The sequence below is a fragment of the Bubalus bubalis genome, chromosome 10 (assembly GCF_019923935.1).
Source record: "Bubalus bubalis isolate 160015118507 breed Murrah chromosome 10, NDDB_SH_1, whole genome shotgun sequence".
In the NCBI taxonomy this organism is placed as follows: Eukaryota; Metazoa; Chordata; class Mammalia; order Artiodactyla; family Bovidae; genus Bubalus; species Bubalus bubalis.
Genome location: NC_059166.1, coordinates 50,126,905 through 50,143,083, shown reverse-complemented (window position 1 = coordinate 50,143,083; position 16,179 = coordinate 50,126,905). Strand labels below are relative to the sequence as shown.

At 38.9% G+C, this 16,179-nt stretch overlaps 1 long non-coding RNA gene across 1 annotated transcript in view; it reads left to right on the top strand.

The window, feature by feature from the left end:
* The window catches only part of LOC123327704, an 89,657-nt gene that overhangs the window by 31,166 nt on the left and 42,312 nt on the right, over positions 1-16,179 (top strand). The window contains exon 2 of the long non-coding RNA XR_006542379.2: positions 11,161-11,254. This is a non-coding gene — a long non-coding RNA (uncharacterized LOC123327704). The remainder of the gene's footprint in view (positions 1-11,160; positions 11,255-16,179) is intronic.

Here is a 16,179-nt window from a genome sequence, read left to right as displayed (position 1 = left end):
TTTCATCAAGAGGCTTTTTAGTTCTTCTTCACTTTCTGCCATAAGGGTGGTGTCATCTGCATATCTGAGGTTATTGATATTTCTCTGAGCAATCCAGCAATAGTTATCCTAGCTGTTTTATATTCTTGGTCTGATAATTCCAACATCCTTGCCATTTTGGGGTCTGGTACTGATCCATGCATCATGTTTGATGCATGTTTTGTCTTTAATCTTTGTTTTGCCTCTGAATATGTCTTGTTTTTGTTTGGTAGCTGAATACAATGTACTGGATAAAAGAAACATCTGTAAGTAGGCTTGGAATATAGTAGTGGTAAGTTATGGAGGGAGAGGAAGCTCTAAGACAGTGTTATAGTTAGATCTCAGTATTTCAGTCTGCCTATGCCTTTGGACTATGAGCTGCACAGTGCTTCTCATCCTCACCCTCTTTTAGGTGAGACAGAATACCTAAAGTGGGCACTGAGTATTTTCTTCTCTTCAAGTAAAAAGAAAAATACAGACAGCGGGTTTCATGTTTCTATTTTCCCAGGTCAATTAGACTCTTAATAAAACTTAGCAACTTAGACTCTGGTTAACTAGTTTCCCCTGAGGGCAGGCCTTGTTAAGAACACATGCTCTGGTGCATTTTAAAATGGCTTCAATTTCTATTTCCCTTCTGGAAGGCTGAGTGGGGTCTTTTCTGGTATTTACTGTGAACACTCACTCAAGATCCTGGAGTAAATCTAACCAAATTGTGGAAGCTCATCTCTGACTGGGTTTCCTAGAGTATTAATGCAAAAGGTTGTCTGTCCACAGTGGACTTTCAGTAATGCAACAATGTCAATTCAGACTTTATTACTGCATGGCTAGTTCTTATGGAAGTTTCAGCTTGTGGTTTTCTGCTCTGGTAAGTTGTGAAGTGAAGTGAAAGTTATTCAGTCGTGTCTGACTCTTTGTGACCCCAAGAATTCTCCAGGCCAGAATACTGGAGTGGGTAGCCTTTCCCTTCTCCAGGGAATCTTCCCAACCCAGGGATCAAACCCTGGTCTCCTACATTGCAGGAGGGTTCTTTACCAGCTGAGCCACCAGGGAGGCCCTGGTAAGCTGTAATTCTCTGTATTTACTTGTTAATATCTACAGTGCAAGAACACATGGTTTCTCCGCTACTCCTGCTCCCAGCCCTCCTTTCAGAGATCTAAGTTTTGCTTTTTCAGGTTGTTCATCATTTTGATTGTTGTAAGGATGGAGTGGCAGCTTCTAAGAGGCTGAAAAGCAAAGTGGATGTCCTGTTTTAACTTTTTCATAAGAATCCCTGCCTTAGTGAGCTCCTGCCAATTAGAGATTCAGGGTTTAGTCATCTTTTTTTCTTAGATTTTTGAAATATGTTTTTTCCACTTAATCTTTTTTTTAGTATCAAAGAATTTTTTTTTTTCTGTTAAGGTACAGTTAATTTACAATATTATATTAGTTTCAGGTGTTTAGCATACTGATTTTTGTATTTTTACAGATTACACTTCATTAAAAATTATTATAAGGTAATGACTATAATTCCCTGTGCTGTACAATATAACCTTGCTGATCATCTGTTGTATACATAGTACTTTGTATCTCTTTATTCCTCCATACCCCTAGTTTGTACTCCACCACTTCCTTTCCCTTTGGTAACACTAATTTTGTTTCCTATATATTTGAGTCTGTTTTTGTATATACACTCATGTGTATTACTTTTTAGGTTCCACATATAAGTGATGTTCTACAGTATTTGTCTTTCTCTGTCTGGTTTATTTCACTAAGCATAATATTCCCTAGGTCTATCCATGTTGCTGCAAATGCAGAAATTTCCAGGCCCTTGTTTTAATAAATTGCCATCCCCTGCCCTCCCAACCTGCTTCCCTATTTTATTTTTCCTATAGTATTTGTCACATCTCAGTATGCTGTTGGACAAGGCAATGGCAACCCACTCCAGTACTCTTGCCTGAAAAATCCCATGGACAGAGGAGCCTGGTAGGCTACAGTCCATGGGGTCGCGAAGAGTCAGACACGACTGAGCGACTTCATTTCCAGTTTTCACTTTCATGCATTGGAGAAGGAAATGGCAACCACTCCAGTATTCTTGCCTGGAGAATCCCAGGGACGGAGGAGCCTGGTGGGCTGCCTTCTATCGGGTCACACAGAGTCGGACACGACTAATGCGATTTAGCAGCAGCAGCAGCAGTGTCCTGTAGGATTTAACTATGCATTTTGTTTGTTATCTGTCTTCCCTGAGTTAAAAAGTAAACATGCTGAGCACGTATTTCTTTGGTTGAACCAGACTGTGACCCTTTTTTAAAACTAGTAGTCATTTATGTTCAAACCCATTCTAAAAGATCTGTATTTTTTTTTTTAAACTCCCATTCCTCACAGTTTGTGTTTTGGATTACACCTTCCTACTTATCCCTCAACTGTTTGTTGTAGCCATAGTTGATTTTTACATTATTTTGTCTTTTAATCTACCTACTGGCTTATTTAAGTGATCTTTAATCTTTATACAGATTTGTCTTTCCTAGTGGTATTTTTCATTTTTTATATATTTATATAAAATACATGTATAAATGTATATAAAGTATTTATATAAAATATTAAAATACATTTTATATATTTTGTACATTTCTTTTTTTCTTTTCCATTTAGAGAGGATCCTGCAATATTTCTCTGAGGGTATGTTTAATATTGATTAATTCTTTAGTTTTTTCTTGTCTGTGAGGTTCTTTATCTCTCCTCTATACTAAAAAATAATCTTTCTGGAAAGAGAATTCTAGGTGCAGGTTTTCCACTTTCAGCCTTCTGAGTATATCATGGTATTCCCTTCTTCTTCAGGGGTTTTACAGAAATATCAGGTGATAATCTTATGGTAATTCCTTTGTATATTACTCTTTGTATTTCTCACTACTTTTAGAATTATCTTTTTTTTTCTTTCAATTTTGATACATCTTGATGTGAATTTTTTTTTTTTTTTTTTTTTTTTGTGGAGGGAGGAGTTCATCTAAATCTCAGGTTGCCTTGACCTGCAGCAGCTGAAGCAGTGTTTAGGTTCCCATTCAGAGACTGAGGTAGGGTCTTGGCAGTGAGAGCTGAATCCTAGCCACTAGACTACTGATCAGTGACAAGGCCCTAACCCTTTGGCTTTGCAGAAAAATTTCCCACCAAGATGGAAGGTAGTCAAACGAGTAAAGTGTTCATTAGCAGGAAAAAAAGAAAAAAAAAGACTACAGTGCTTATGAATAGACACAAGGGTGGGCTCTGAGAGAGAGCTGCACCCGTGTGGTAGCCTGAATCACTTTTATGGGGCATTTATTCCAGGTTTCCTTTGGCCAGTCATCTTGCTTTGCCTGGTTCTGAATCTGTATTTTTGGTAAATCTCAGTGTCCTCTCATGTTTGAGCATGCATTCTTAGCCAAGATGGATTCTAGCAAAAAGGCCTATGGTATGTTGATATCATTTACTATGAGGTGACACTCCCTCCCTTTTGACCTCCAAGGAGCCTTTATGCACATGTGGCAGAGAGGAGCTACCCCACATCTGAGGTCAGGGGCAGAAGCAAGGAGGACCCCCATGACCGAAGGGTGGCAGCCAAGAGGAGTTAACCCACGTCCGAGGTCAGGGGCAGCGGCTGAGAGTGCCAGGCTGTGACAGCGCAGGAACAGCTGAGAGGAGATACCCCGCGTCTGAGGTCGGGGTGGGGGGCAGCCGAGAGGAGCTACCCCACGTCTGAGGTCAGGGGCGGCAACGAGAGGAGTTACCCCGCATCCGAGGTCAGGGGTGGCGGCTGGGAAGAGCAACCCCCACATCCAAGGAGCCGTGGCTGCGTGGGTACAGGAGGGCCTAGAGGAGTTATCCCACGTTGAAGGTCAGGAAGGGCAGCGGTGAGGAGATACCCCTCATCCAAGGTAAGGAGCAGTGGCTGCGCTTTGCTGGAGTAGACGTGAAGAGATACCCCATGCCCAAGGTAAGAGAAACCCAAGTAAGACGGTAGGTGTTGCAAGAGGGCATCAGAGGGCAGACACACTGAAACCATACTCATAGAAAACTAGTCAATCTAATCACACTAGGACCACAGCCTTGTCTAACTCAATGAAACTAAGCCATGCCCGTGAGGCAACCCAAGACGGGCGGGTCACGGTGGAGAGATCTGACAGAATGTGGTCCACTGGAGAAGGAAATGGCAAACCACTTCAGTATTCTTGCCTTGGGAACCCGATGAACAGTAGGAAAAGGCAAAATGATAGGATACTGAAAGAGGAACTCCCCAGGTGCCCAATATGCTACTGGAGATCAGTAGGTGCCCAATATACTACTGAGGATCAGTGGAGAAATAACTCCAGAAAGAATGAAGGGATGGAGCTAAAGCAAAACCAATACCCAGCTGTGGATGTGACTGGTGATAGAAGCAAGGTCTGATGCTGTAAAGAGCAATATTGCATAGGAACCTGGAATGTCAGGTCCATGAATCAAGGCAAATTGGAAGTGGCAAGAGTGAATGTCGACATTCTAGGAATCAGCGAACTCAAATGGACTGGAATGGGTGAATTTAACTCAGATGACCATTATATCTACTACTGCGGGCAGGAATCCCTCTGAAGAAATGGAGTAGCCATTTTGTTGGCCATCATGACCAACAAAAGAGTCCGAAATGCAGTACTTGGATGAAATCTCAAAAATGACAGAATGATCTCTGTTCGTTTCCAAGGCAAACCATTCAATATCACAGTAATCCAAGTCTGTGCCCCAACCAGTAACGCTGAAGAAGCTGAACAGTTCTATGAAGACCTACAAAACCTTTTAGAACTAACACCCAAAAAAGATGTCCTTTTCATTATAGGGGACTGGAATGCAAAAGTAGGAAGTCAAGAAACACCTCGGGTAAGAGGCAAATTTGGCCTTGGAATACAGAATGAAGCAGGGCAAAGACTAATAGAGTTTTGCCAAGAAAATGCACTGATCATAACAAATACCCTCTTCCAACAACACAAGAGAAGACTCTACACATGGACATCACCAGATGGTCAACACCAAAATCAGACTGATTATTTTCTTTGCAGCCAAAGATGGACAAGATCTGTACAGTCAGCAAAAACAAGACCGGGAGCTGACTGTGGCTCAGATCATGAACTCCTTATTGCCAAATTCAGACTTAAATTGAAGAAAGTAGGGAAAACCACTAGACCATTCAGGTATGACCTAAATCAAATCCCTTATGATTATACAGTGGAAGTGAGAAATAGATTTAAGGACCTAGATATGATAGATAGGGTGCCTGATGAACTATGGAATGAGGTTCATGACACTGTACAGGAGACAGGGATCAAGACCATCCCCGTGGAAAAGAAATGCAAAAAAGAAAAATGGCTGTCTGGGGAGGCCTTACAAATAGCTGTGAAAAGAAGAGAAGCTAAAAGCAAAGGAGCAAAGGCAAGATATAAGCATCTGAATGCAGAGTTCCAAAGAATAGCAAGAGGAGATAAGAAAGCCTTCCTCAGTGATCAATGCAAAGAAATAGAGGAAAACTATAGAATAGGAAAGACTAGAGATCTCTTCAAGAAAACTAGAGATACCAAGGGAATATTTCATGCAAAGATGGGCTCAATAAAGGACAGAAATGGTATGGACCTAACAGAAGCAGAAGATATTAAGACGAGATGGCAAGAATACACAGAAGAACTGTACAAAAAAGATCTTCACGACCCAGATAATCACGATGGTGTGATCACTGACCTAGAGCCAGACATCCTGGAATGTGAAGTCAAGTGGGCCTTAGAAAGCATCACTACCAACAAAGCTAGTGGAGGTGATGGAATTTCAGTGGAGTTCTTTCAAATCCTGAAAGATGATGCTGTGAAAGTGCTGCACTCAATATGCCAGCAAATTTGGAAAACTCAGCAGTGGCCACAGGACTGCAAAAGGTCAGTTTTCATTCCAATCCCAAAGAAAGGCAATGCCAAAGAATGCTCAAACTACCACACAATTGCACTCATCTCACACGCTAGTAAGGTAATGCTTAAAATTTTCCAAGCCAGGCTTCAGCAATATGTGAACCGTGAACTTCCTGATGTTCAAGCTGGTTTTAGAAAAGGCAGAGGAACCAGAGATCCAATTGCCAACATATGCTGGATCATGGAAAAGCAAGAGAGTTCCAGAAAAACATCCATTTCTGCTTTATTGACTATGCCAAAGCCTTTGACTTTGTGGATCACAATAAAGTGTGGAAAATTCTGAAAGAGATGGCAATACCAGACCACCTGATCTGCCTCTTGAGAAATTTGTATGCAGGTCAGAAAGCAACAGTTAGAACTGGACATGGAACAACAGACTGGTTCCAAATAGGAAAAGGAGTTCGTCAAGGCTGTATATTGTCACCCTGTTTATTTAACTTATATGCAGAGTACATCATGAGAAATGCTGGACTGGAAGAAGCACAAGCTGGAATCAACACTGCCGGGAGAAATATCAATAACCTCAGATATGCAGATGACACCACCCTCATGGCAGAAAGTGAAGAGGAACTGAAAAGCCTCTTGATGAAAGTGAAAGAGGAGAGTGAAAAAGTTGGCTTAAAACTCAACATTCAGAAAATGAAGATCATGGCATCCGGTCCCATCACTTCGTGGGAAATAGATGGGGAAACAGTGGAAACAGTGTCAGACTTTATTTTTGGGGGCTCCAAAATCACTGCAGATGGTGACTGCAGCCATGAAATTAAAAGATGCTTGCTCCTTGGAAGGAAAGTTATGACCAACCTAGATAGCATATTCAAAAGCAGAGACATTACTTTGCCAACAAAGGTTCATCTAATCAAGGCAATGGTTTTTCCTGTGGTTATGTATGGATGTGAGAGTTGGACTGTAAAGAAGGCTGAGCGCCGAAGAATTGGTGCTTTTGAACTTTGGTGTTGGAGAAGACTCTTGAGAGTCCCTTGGACTGCAAGGAGATCCAACCAGTCCATTCTGAAGGAGATCAGCCCTGGGATTTCTTTGGAAGGAATGATGCTAAAGCTGGAACTCCAGTACTTTGGCCACCTTATGTGAAGAGTTGACTCATTGGAAAAGACTCTGATGCTGGGAGGGATTGGGGGCAGGAGGAGAAGGGGACGACAGAGGATGAGATGGCTGGATGGCATCACTGATTCGATGGATGTGAGTCTGAGTGAACTCCGGGAGTTGGTGATGGACAGGGAGGCCTGGCGTGCTGTGATTCATGGGGTCACACAGAGTTGGACACGACTGAGAGACTGAACTGAACTGATAAAGTTGAAAGGTTTTCTTGATTTTAAGAATGAAAAATATGTGGGTTCTGTGTTTTATCTGGGCAGGGCTCAGCTCATCTCTCCTGCTATTTTGGAGTATCTGTCCCCAGCAGAGAATCAGCTGTACACTCTGAGGTCCATCTAGCTCCTGCTTCAATCTTATTTTGAAGTTCTGTGATTCCTGTACCGAGATATATTTCCTTCTTCAGGTGTGGGACATTTTCAACTATAATTTCTTCAAATACATTTTTGATCCCCTTCTTTCTCTTTTCCTCTCTGGAACATTTATTAAGTAAATGTTAGAATAGTTTAAGTTATCCTAGCCATCTCTTAAGTTGCTTCATTTTTTTAATTGTTCTTTTTTCTGCTTCTGCTGATTGGGTGATTTCCATTATTCTATCTTCCAGATCACATATTGTATTCTTCTGTGTCACTTAGTGTGCTGTTCATTTGTTCTAGTGTATGTGTATTTTTGTCTTTTAAATTTCAGGTATTGAATTATTTATTTTTATTGGGACTTTTTATATTTTCTAGTTCCTTGTTAAAACGTTAAGTATTCTCTTCCTCTATGAATTTAGGTAAAAGAGTTACCTATTGTGCTCTTCAAGGTGTGCTTTAATGTGGGAGTGTCTCAATGCAAACCGCATATGCCCACTTCCTTTGATGGGATGGCTGGATTTGAGGTGGTTGCCAGTCATGTCTTTCCTCAGGTTGTGCTGACGATTGTCACGTTGGTTGGGCATTGGACTGGAGATGGAGGAGCTAGCGCCATGACTGAGGGGGAACTTCCTCTCTATTCAGTGGCCATCACTGCCCTGTCATGCATAGCGTCTGATCCCAATTTGCTGGGGCAGAAGCCCTGAAAACAGGCTGGAGATGGCTCTGTTCCCTTTATGTGTGGGTTTTCCCTCTCCTCACAGCAGGTTCTTTGTCTTAGAGGGAAGGTGTGCTTAAGCAAATGGGGCCTGTGCACATGCAGAGGTCCAGTGTGCTGCCTGTGTAGGCATCTTCAGCTTCACTCAGACATAGCCCATGGTTGAGTCTTGTCTCTGGTCCTGGACACCTCAGGCTGACTATGATGTGGACTGAGTGGAGCCAGATCATTTGCTTGGCCTGGGCTGGGGTACATGGTGAGGTGCTCAGGACACCTGGCATTCAGTAGAGCAGACCTTTTCCAGTCTGCCTCAGGGCCAAGGCACCTTTGTCTCTCATAGCTCATTGATGACCCCAGCCTCTGTGGCTCTCACTCTGTGTGAAACTGCCCTGTGGGGGAGTGTGAGACCCATGTGATTTCTCTGCAAGTATCCAGGGTGGGCTGTGATAGAGCTTCTGCCATCAGAAATCTGGGCTGTTTCTGGGACACCACTTGAGTAAGTGCCAAGAATTGCTGTCACTGTTCTCCCTGGGCTGCCCCTGGGACTGGGTCCCTTCTGTGTCCCTAGGTCGACTCTTTTCTCTGCCCTGTTTGACCCAGGCCCAGTGATTTACTGTGTTGTGGGGTGAGTGGGCTTGGAGCATTCACTCATCTTGGGCTGGACCATGCAGCAAAAGGGTCCTGGGAAGCCTTGTTGCTGCTACACTTGACCTTCTCTGCCTTGCCTTGGGGGCAGCTCGTGTCTGTGTGTTCTTCTGTGAACAGAGTTCAGTGTTTCTTAGATTTTCTATCTGTTCCGGAGGCCCTGGGTGCTTCTCTCCTCCATAGGATCCTTGGCTCACTCCCTTAGGGTGGGTTTTCATGAAGCCCTATGACCTCCCTTTACCTTTGTGTCTCCTCCAAGATGCACAATTCCTGACTAAGTATCTTTTCTTCATTTTCTAACTAATACTTCTGTATCTTTCTTACAGTCTTCACTGTACAGGAGTCCTTCTGCTAGATTCAAGTAAGAATTGTTCCATATATAGATGTATTTTGATATTTTCTTGAAGGGATGTGAGCTCTATGTCCTCCTAGTTGGCAATCTTGATCTCCTCTCCACTTATTCTCTTCTTTTCTGAGGTATGTGTGTTTTAATCTTCCTGTTGTCTTCCTTAAGTCTCTCAGTTTCTTGAACAATTCATTTTCCTTTTTTTAATATTCAGAAATAGCCTCTCAAATATTTCATCAAAATGATTTATTTTTGAAATTTTAATTTCATTGTTTTGTTTGTTTCTAATAGCTTCAATTATATGGCTTCTGACTTTAACAAATAACGTCAGCTCATTTTTCATCTCAGATATAATTTTATCTCATCTTTTCTCTTTTTTGTTCTGTTTAATTTTCCTTCATATTTTAAACAACCTGGTACCTAACAACTGTTTCTATTTTATATAGTAAATCTTCTTTTATTTTATTTTTTAACTTTACAATATTGTATTGGTTTTGCCATATATCAAAATGAATCCGCCACAGGTATACATGTGTTCCCCATCCTGAACCCTCCTCCCTCCTCCCTCCCCATACCATCCCTCTGGGTTGTCCCAGTGTACCAGCCCCAAACATCCAGTATTGTGCATCAAACCTGGACTGGCAACTCGTTTCATACATGATATTATACATGTTTCAATGCCATTCTCCCAAATCATCCCATCCTCTCCCTCTCCCACAGAGTCCAAAAGACTGTTCTATACATCAGTGTCTCTTTTGCTGTCTCATATACAGGGTTATTGTTACCATCTTTCTAAATTCCATATATATGCATTAGTATACTGTATTGGTGTTTTTCTTTCTGGCTTCACTCTGTATAATAGGCTTCAGTTTCATCCACCTCATTAGAACTGATTCAAATGTATTCTTTTTAATTGCTGAGTAATACTCCATTGTGTATATGTACCACAGCTGTCTTATCCATTCATCTGCTGATGGACATCTTGGTTGCTTCCATGTCCTGGCTATTATAAACAGTGATGCGATGAACATTGGGGTACACGTGTCTCTTTCAATTCTGGTTTCTTCAGTGTGTACGCCCAGCAGTGGGATTGCTGGGTTGTATGGCAGTTCTATTTCCAGTTTTTAAAGGAATCTCCACACTGTTCTCCATAGTGGCTATACTAGTTTGCATTCCCACCAACAGTGTAAGAGGGTTCCATTTTCTCCACACCCTCTCCAGCATTTATTGCTTGTAGACTTTTGGATGGCAGCCATTCTGACTGGCATGAAATGGTACCTCATCGTGGTTTTGATTTGCATTTCTCTGATAATGAGTGATGTTGAACCAAAGAACTAAATAGACATTTCTCCAAAGAAGACATACAGATGGCTAACACACACAGTAAATCTTCTAAAGTGTGTTCCTTATTTATCTCTTATGGTTTTCTTCTTATACGTTACAGAATATTTACATAGCATCCATATTTTTTTTTCTATTTGTGTTTGAATGGATGTTCTCCACCTAAAAATAAGTGGATTTTCCCTTTCCTTTTTGAACCTCCCTTTGATTGGGCACTTCTATCAGAATTTTTTTTTAATTATTTTTAATACTAAACCTGGAAGAGATATTGTTGATGTGATTTAGCATCATATATATCCAGAAAGATTAAAATAAAAGAGAAAGAGCTGAGACTAGAAGAAGTCTTAATAGATTAATACCTGTAAGAATGTGCTTTTTGAATGAATTTATTGAGCATACTTTCTTTTCAAAGAAAATAATTTTTCTGTGCTCAATACCTTTCATGTGACATCTGAATGAAAAATTGGCAGAATACATCTTTCTCACTTAGGCAGAGAATCATTTTATTTTAAGGAAATTCTTTTATCCTCCTTGAGCCAGCCACACAGCAATAAGTTGTGTCAGAGATTGATTTTTGCTGGATTTGCTGTGTGTATGCTGAAATATGCAATTACTATTGGTTTCACAGTACAAGTAGCTTAAAGCAGTCATCTCTTTTATAGAAAGCTTTCATATCTTCTCTCATTTCTCTAAATTTAGGTACAGTTATTCTCCTATCCTTGAAAATGTTCTCCACATTGGAAATGACTCATGATTCTTTGGAAATCTACACAAACCCTGATGTATCCAAGTGGTGAGTTTTTCCAAATTTACTCGAATACTATTTGCTGAAGATGCCAAATGGCATTTCTAAATCATTGAGCCTACTTAATCTCATATTGTGGTCCCTTGTAAACTTTGATAAGAGGATGTTGCAATTTACTGCATTTATTTCTTTTAAAAATGAAACTTTCTTTAGAATAGAGCTGTGATTTAATTATTGATGACTATAAAATCCATTTCCTTTGTAATATTCTAGCAGTTATGGTATTTGTTTGCTATTGCATGATATTTGGTTTAACATCCGACAATGTAAAATAGTCAGGGTTCAGTTTCAGAGAAGGTAGACTCTTACATTGTAGAAAGCATCACATTTAACTGGGAACCATTTTTAAGTGTATACTTCAGTATGTTAAGTATATTTACATCGTTGGGCAACAGATCTCTAGAGCTTTTTCTTCTTGAAAAAGTGAAATTCTGTACCCACTAGAGACCAATTCTCCCTTCCCCTCCCACTGCCCCTTCACAATTACTTTTCTATCTTGTTTTTATAATTTTGATCAATCAGATATACTTTCTATGAGTAGAATCATATAGTGTTTGTTTTTTTGTGACTGACTTACCTTGCTCAGAATATTGACCTTGAGGTGTATCCATGTTTTAACATTGACAAGATTTCATTTTAAGACTATGTAATTTTCCATTATATGTATATGTTACATTTTATTTATTCATATGTTGATGGATATTTGGGTAGCTTTTACCTTTTGGCTCTTACGAATGATGCTGCAATGAATAGGAGAGTTCACATATCTCTTTGAGATACTGCTTTGATCTGTTAGATATACACCCAGAAGTAAAATTGCCAGATCATATGGCAGTTCTATTTTTAATTATTTGAGGAACCTCTGTATAATTTTGCATAAGGGCTACACCATTATATTTCCACCAACAATCCACAAGATTCCAATTCCTCTACATCCTTGTGAGTACTCATTTCCTATTCTTTTGATAGTGGCCATCCTAATAGATTCACAATGCTATTTCATTGTGATTTTGATTTGCATTTCTCTTATTATTAGTGATGTTGAGCACCTTTTCCTATTCTTGTTGGCCATTCATATATCTTCTTTCTAAAATTATCTATGTGCATCATTTGTCCATTTTTTAGAACAAAAGTATCTGGTTTGTCTTGTTTAGTGGGAGTTTCTTTTATTTTGGATGAATAGGATATTTAGATATTTTAAGCACAGGAAGATATGTTGCCGTGTATTTAATGGCTTTAAAAGTCATTGATTACGCTTAAGAAATATATTTTAGGTTAAGCTTTCAAAAGGACTTCAGTGAAGAACAGAGTCACAATGGGAAGTAATATTCTTTGACTAAGAAAATTAGAAAGCTGTCACTGCATATCCCAGCTCTAGAGTCATGCTGTGCCATATAACCAAATAAGGAGGCCACAGCAAGATCGGAAAATTTAGTCAAAAAGCCATTCTCAGAAAATCCTCATGATCAGGGAGGCACTGTTACAACTGCAGCTTCCAAAACACCTGCAAAAAGTCACCAGGAAATTGAATACCCTACACAACTCTTATAATTAATACTCATGGATCAAGTGACCACACATTAATATTTTTGTTAATGCTGCAAAAGAAAACCAGACACCCTGTGATGGTCTTTGCAAGTAGAAACGGGGAAAAAAAAAAAGCATAAGTAGCCTCTACATCACATTAATCATGCTAATGTCATGACAATGTATCTGATTGGCAGAGCCAAAATCATATACAGAACTGTAGTTGCAAGAGTTTGTAGAAAAATGCAGAATTGTAGCCTCTGAAATATGAAACCATTCCAGAAATATATTAAGATGGCTATCGGGCTCCAATCCATCATATCTACCTCTAATTAAAGTAATGGAATTTACTTCTCTTTGTTTTCCTCTTATTATGGTAAGAGTGAAAGAGGTTGGGTTTAGAAGTTTTCATTTATTAAAATCATCCTGGTATGATTTTCCTAAAATTCAAGTCTGATTATGTCATTCTTTTGCTTAGACCATGACATGTTAGTACAAAATATTAATTATTTATTATAATTGTGTTTGTTTGTTCTTTTTTGATACTTCAAAAAGATATACTCACTTACTGGCTTCCATACTGGCTCTTTTGGCAGTGAAAGAAGGTTGACCTTTGTGACTATATTCTAAATTAGATTAGCATGTGTGTATGCCAACTGTAGGCAACTCTACTTTTATTTATGAGCCATGATAAAGTTAATCCCAGTCACAGGTGTTATTCTGGATAATGGATGAGAATAAACTGATAGAAATGAGAATTATTTATAATATATAAGAAAGAAGAAATGAAAGTTAGAAGTCATCTGGCTTCTAAGAATATTGAACTGTCCAATAAAATTAAAGCTGCTATATACATGAAGAGGTAGAATAGCTTTTTAATTGTCCAGAAATCAAATATGCAAAACCTGTTTTAGCCTGTATTTAATATGTAGACATTTGTTAGAAAAATGATCTTTTTCAGAAGGAAATATAATGGAATTTATATGTTTCTTATACGTCAAAATGTTATACATTATTGAAAATGTCGTTCCAACTTAATCCTAAAATTACTACTCTATTTTGTTCCAAGTAATTTACAATCAGATTTAAAGACAGAAATATTAATGGAGTAAGTTTAGGAACCAAGTTTTCATTTTCAATAAAATGACAATTTCTAAGGAATTATAATCCTTGAACAGAAATGTTAGAGATAATTTCTTCTAAAATAGCTCATGATAGGAATATTGAGATTATTACATTTTGATTATAAAGCTGATATGGGATGCTATTATAGATTAAAATCTAAGAGAAAAAGTTTTCAAGAGGAATTTTGGTATGTTCCAATGTCCTTAGGAATTATAAAAATATATCCACATAAGAAGCATATCACAATTTTCTTCTTACAGAACTATGGGATTTTCATCAACCCCCAGTTATCAGTGAAGGTTATTCATTCACTGATTCAAATATATTTACTTAATGCCTACTGTGTTTCAGGCATATAGCTAAGAGGTCATAAAAAGGAATAGAGAAAACATCTTTCCAGTGATGCTTGTATTCTAGTACAGATAGACAATAAACAAAATAAATAAGCATAATAAAGTAATAAATCAGGTATTAACAAATGCCATGGAGAAAAATGAAGCAACAAATAAGGAGATGAAAGTCTTATGAAATTGAAAACTGGGTCAAGACCCAAAGTTGGTGAAATACAGCATTGTTTATAGGAAGAGTACTCAAGGTAAAATCAGGGTTTTGTGCAAAATCTTTAGGTCAAAGCTTGCCCAGAATGTTTGAGGAATAGTAAAGGAGGTCACTGTGCTTGGAGGAAATAATGGGGAGATGTGATTGGAGAGAAAAGGAAAAATAAAATCAGTAGAGCCTCATAGGCTATCATAATGATTTGGTTATTCTTTTAAGTCATTGGATGGCTTAAAGAAAAAAAAAGTAATTGGTCAAGGAGATTATAAGGAATAAATATGGAGCAGAGGGACAAATTTAGAGACGGCTAAAATAATCTAAGCAAGAAATTGTTATGGCTTGTGGATTATGGTACCAGAGCATGGAGGTGCAAAGAAGTAAAGGAATGATAAAAGCCATATTTTAAAAATATTCACTAGGGGAAAAGAATTAATGCACTTGATTTTAGCTAGAGGTGTAGATATTTTGTCTCTAGTAAAAAAAGAGATGGAATATATATTATTAAGTGATACGGAGACTTACTGATGTTCTATTCCTAGAATTTTTTTCTCAGTTTGTAGCAGACTCACCAACTATGAGGGAATAAAGTGAACATATCTGGCAAATACAGCATGATTGCCATGGAACTCTATAGATTGTGTACTTTACATTGATAGTAATATGCATAAAGTGTAAACAGCATGATGGTATATAAATTTCTAGCCATATTTAGTTACTCATGTATAGGATCAGAGGAGACAGAGAGTTAGATTTAACTAGGGTTTTTAACTAGGGTTAGGATTTTGCTAAAATGAATACAAAATATAAAGGTGATGAGATTTAAAAATATATGGAAAGGAGTAATTTTATTGATGGGATATAGAATCAAAACTAAGGTTGAAAATGATGATGTGAGTATGGTGAGGCATGGTAGAATGGTAGTCAGATTCATAGACTATAGGTTCTAGTGGGTATGAAAGAATTAATGGAGTTGCAGTACTAAGGGAGTGAATTAAAGTAACTAGAGAGTGGTATGGAGAAGGCAATGGCACCCCACTCCAGTGCTCTTGCCTGAAAAATCTCATGGACAGAGGAGCCTGGAAGGCTGCAGTCCATGGGGTCGCTGAAGGTCTTACATGACTGAGCGACTTCACTTTTAGTTTTCACTTTCATGCATTGGAGAAGGAAATGGCAACCCACTCCAGTGTTCTTGCCTGGAGAATCCCAGGGACGGGGGAGCCTGGTGGGCTGCTGTCTATGGGGTCGCACAGAGTCAGACACGACTGAAGCGACTTAGCAGCAGCAGCAGCAGCAGAGAGTGGTATGCATGAAACTGAGATTAGGAAGAAGTTGTATTTGTTTATAATGACAGGATCCAGTGCCTGAATATAGAAGTGAAAGATTGATAAAGGGTGGAAGAAAAGTTAGTAGAAAGAGAATCAGAGAAACCTAGAGAATAGGTAATAGAAGGATCGTATTTACAGATAATGAAATGACTAGAAATATAAGAAAAGTGTTGAAAGAAATGGCAGTATAGAGTAACTTAAATTTTCAAAGCATAGACATCATCTATGTGCCCAATGACTGCAATTTTTCAATTGCCTGTGATTCAAAGGTAAATGATTTTAGGGATAGAATTGGGAAAATGCCTGAAAGAATAAAGGAGAGAAAAGAGAACTCCAAAAATGGCACTGGAAGTGTCAGGGGGAAAAGAATTGCCACTGAGT